Source organism: Petaurus breviceps, unplaced genomic scaffold, assembly GCF_028583685.1.
Source record: "Petaurus breviceps papuanus isolate PSGF00001 unplaced genomic scaffold, PetGlider_PUasm1.0 38, whole genome shotgun sequence".
In the NCBI taxonomy this organism is placed as follows: Eukaryota; Metazoa; Chordata; class Mammalia; order Diprotodontia; family Petauridae; genus Petaurus; species Petaurus breviceps.
In genome coordinates, this window is record NW_027186304.1 from 93,113,913 (window position 1) to 93,118,747 (window position 4,835).

The following is a 4,835-nucleotide window of genomic DNA, read 5'->3' on the forward strand; positions in this document are numbered from 1 at the left end:
ATGTTGAAACTGCAAGGCTCTTGGGCTGTCTGTTTCTGATGGATTCACCTGATTACATCAGCAGGTCCAACCTGAGAGGAAGAGGATGAATATGCGGGTCATCAGGTTAGTCTTCCCTCATCAGTCTAAGATCCATACATATCAACCAGGCCCTATCAAGGAGACCCTACAAATTTACCTGCATGAGAAGAGGAGATTCTAGAAGACAACAATTATCTCAAGGTGAAGGGCTGTACAAATTAAGTAAATGCATATGTTATCTTTTATCCATTAAGTGTCGTCCCATAGACTTTTACGAAAAGTGATGGAGCACAGATGTGATCCTGAAAGCCTTGGGTTGTGATTCTTTCAATTTACTAAACTTTCTGGGTAAATAACCTTCAATTTGCTATTTTTAAAAAAGGGAAAACTGACACTGGTTTTCCTAGCCAGAACTTATAGAAAAAAATAATATAAATTATTGCAAAGGACTTTGCAAGAAATAAAAACTATCAAATCCTTATTCACCATATACATACCTATAGATAGAGAGTAAGTAGATGAAGAGCTATAGGACTCTAAAGGAAAAATAAATTCTAAGATATTTTTAAAAGATACAGTTGAAGAAAAAAGTCAGGATGAATAAGTAACACTCCAAATAGAGGTGGGATACCTTGTGTGCCTGAAATGAAGAGTCCATTCCTCATAAATGGGATTGAAAGGTTATTTGGTGAACCTATGGAATTTCTTAGAAGTAACTCATCCTATAGGAGTCATACGACTCATGAAATTAAGATGTTTATATAATCAGAGCATAGTCAGTTTCAAATATAATCAATGAAATGGGATCTGTAAATTTAAGATCATTACCTGGAACTGAAACTACTATATCTGGGGGCGGGTGGTGGCACAGTGAATAGAGGACTGGCCCTGGAGTCAGGAGTACCTGAGTTCAACTCCAGCCCCCAACACTTAACACAAAAACAAGCCATGTGACCTTGGGCAAGTCATTTAACCCCAATTGCCCCCCCAAAAAAACTGAAAAAAAAAGAAACTACTATATCCCCCCAAAAGAACTCAAAGCTGTAGAATAAGACCTCATTAAGAGAAGCAAAGTTCTAAGAACTAAATCATGTAAGGGACACACAATATATATGTGACCATTCATCCAAGGAGAGATCCAACCTGTCCCTTATCTTATGTCCTTCTGAAAGTGGACAGATTGTTGGAACGTGTACTGGGAGCCAAAGAGAATCCAGTTTTACCTCAAAGCCTTCCTTATAGCAAATCAGAGAAGGACAGAGCTGGGCTTATTTAATAAGAATCTGCATTTCAAAAAATAGCTTGATTTTCACATAGCATATGGCTTTCCAGTTGTTTCAAGAAACTAGTGAACATACTAATAGAAATCAATTTCTCCATGAAGAAACTGTCCATGGACTGAGGTCAGTCTAAATTTTAATGATGGCATAAATGTGATTTTTAGTGTAGGGAAGGGGATTTGTTAGTTGTTGATGGAATAATAATGACTCATGTAACTGACGGAATCTTCTTTGACCCTCCAGTTGTCAGAATGGATAAATATCACTAAACTGTGGCCTTCTCAGTGGCCTGGAACAGCTGGAAAGACTAGCCTTCAAGGAAAACAATTGTATAATTACAGTGAGCATCTTTTGAGACATTCTATTAGTCTTCATTTGGATTAATTAGGGTTGCAGCAAGGGCTTCACCCTGCTGGTGAACTGTAGCAAACAAGCCCCATAAACCTGACAAAGCTATTATTGCTTGTGTATTCGATCTTCAGTAGGAGTTGAAACATCCCCAAAAGGCTGTTGCTGAGCAGCCCACCTCAGGATATTTATCAGAGCTTTGGAAATATCCAAATTAAAGGTATAGAACTAAATACTGTACTGTGTTATAATAGTACATTCCCCTTTACCCCCCATACTTCTTTCCTCTTTAGGTTGACAATATAAACAAAGGTGAACAATGGTTAGAAGGACAGAATAAGTATTAGTGTATAAATGTATAGAATATTATTTTTTCTTACTTTGACACTTTAAAGGTACATACTCTTCTTAATAAAAATCACCTATCTCCCACATTCAGGGATGGGCTAGAACAAGTTCTAACCAACTTTTAAGATGATTATTCGATATTCAATATGATCTTTTACACCTCAGAAATTATACTTAGATATCAGGGCTTGATTTATTATTTTGTCAATTGTCTAGACTTTAGGAACTGTTAATAATGCAGGTGAAATTTTAAAATGTGTGTTAATACATTTTTCCCCAGAGAATCAGGTGTTAAAATATTTACCAGCGTGCCCCAGTATTGTTCTATAAACATTGCTTGAACTCAGAGTACAGTAGGATTTGGGGTGAAGTCACCACCAGAGTAGAGGTCTAGAGACTGAAGGATAAAAGTAATGATATTAATAATAAATATTTATATGCACTTCAGGCTTTGCAAAGTTCTTTATATCCTTTATCTTATTTGAGTTTCACAATACCCCATCCACATCTTTAAAAAATGATTTGTTCATTCAACTACACACCCCCCACACACATACAAAATGCATGAATGTATGAAAATAAATTCACAAGACTTAGTGATTCTATGTTCAAAACCAAAATATGTGACCTGTGGTAGTGAGTTTCTCTAAGCTTAACTGAGCCAGTCACTGGATGAAAATCATATACAGGGTGTCTTCAAAATTTGGGTGCGGTTTTGAGCTTTAATAGCTTAAAATTGTGCTCAGATTTGGGGGGTTTTGGACAATATTCAACTCTTCTCCACTTCAAGTGGACCTTTAAGAACTCACATTCTGCTGGTATAGTATTCAATAAACTGCTGTGATCTCCATGCCATAATAGGCCATCAAAGCAGTAGTTGGGTGAAGCAGTTTAATATTCTCCCAGTAAGCATCACCTTTAATGAATTGCTACTGAGGAAAGGATCAACATGAAATTGACCAGTTCATCCTACTTCCTGTAGTAAGTTACCTTTCTTTCTTTAAAAATTAATTGGAGAGCAAGTACAATGAAACTTAGCCTACCAAATATCATGAAAGGTGGTAGAACTGAACGTTCTACAGATAAGCAGAACAAAAAATGCTTATTCCATCCCCTTCCCTTAGAAGGAAAATATTCTGTAGGGAGATGATTCACTTTGTATCATGCACACAATTAAATCTCAAGGGATTAGAACAAATAATCCAGCCTCCAAATACACAGATTTCAATTGGGTTACTCAATCAATTTCCATACACATTGTGATGTAAATTCCCAATAATAATGATTAACACTTTTAATTAAAAATAATTAAAGAATTAAGATAGCTTTAACTATTATATGTGAAGAAATATGGTCTCACCAAATATTCATTGACCGTCTACAGGTCATAGAATCTTAAAATTAGGGGCAACTTTAGAGGTCATTTTGTGCCTGGCACATAGTAGGCAGTTAATAAATGTTTTCTGACTGATCTAGTCTAACCTCTTTGTCCATACAGCATTAATTTCTATCTCTCCTGTACGGTTATGCCCCTTTTCTACCTAGCTGTCAGGGATCAGCTTCAAATTTTCATGATGTAATTCCCAAACAGAAAGAAGAGAGAGGCTGAGGAGGTGATAATTTCCTTTTGGACCTATACTAAATAATTTGTTCTTCTATCTCTGAAGTAAATAATGAGACTTTTGTCATTTTGAGTTGCAAGTTTTTAAGCCCTGAATCACATATGGTATGTAACTAGCTCCAAAGCTTTTGGCTTGGTCAGCTGGGACCAAGTAAAGTAGCTATAATCATACTCTTATGATATAGCCCCTATAGACCAATCCAACCATTTAAAGAACAATTTTATATTAAACTGTATGAGATTAATTTCAGATGCAAAGGAGTTTTAAGAACATTAGAAAAGTTATAAATGTTTAAGTTTGAGCTGAGATTTGAAGGTTAGGATAAATAGATAAATAATGATATCCAGTCTGGGGATAACAAATTGAGTATAGCAGTGACTGTAGTCTAGGGAGCTCTGTCACAATGGAGAGGGAGTTGAGTGCTAAGGAATAATAGAAATTAATGAGGTATAAGTAAAGCAAATCAGATCAGGAAGAACCTTGAATTTCAGGCGGAGAAGTTTAGACATGATGTGATAGGAGAAAAGGAGTCTCTGCAGATTGCTAGGCAAGAGAGTAATTTTTCCTAATTGGTGCTTGTACATCAGCAATAAAATGGATCACACTGGGAAGGTATCATTAGCAAAAAGGTCCTTATGGTATCCAAAATCAGACTGCTCACCCATCAGGGACAAGGTAAGGGGAAAAACAGGCAGACCTAAGGAGCAGACAATCAGTGGAGGTCTAGACATGTAGATTGAGGCAGGCCAAATGGAAGTGATAAAGAGACTAGTCATGACATGTTTTCAAAGTCAAGTATTTGGTCAGAAGTGGGGGAGGAAAAGAAAATATCTTGATTTCAGTCAGAGGATCCATTTACTTGGAAAGCATAAGGGAGATAAGACAGAAAGAAATCTGTTACTTAGGACTACTATACAAGAAAGAGACCACAGTTACTGAAAAATTGAGATGTAAAGTAAGAACTGTTATAAAAGTAAGAATGATAATACCTCACATTTTTAAAGTATTTTAAGATATTTCAAAGCACTGTCCTCATAAAAATCTGTCAGAAAGGTAATCTCTCTCTCTCTCTCTCTCTCTCTCTCTCTCTCTCTCTCTCTCTCTCTCTCTCTCTCTCTCTCTCTCTGTCTGTCTGTCTCTCGCTCTCTCTCTCTCTCTCTCTCTGTCTGTCTGTCTCTCGCTCTCTCTCTCTCTCTGTCTGTCTGTCTCTCTCTCT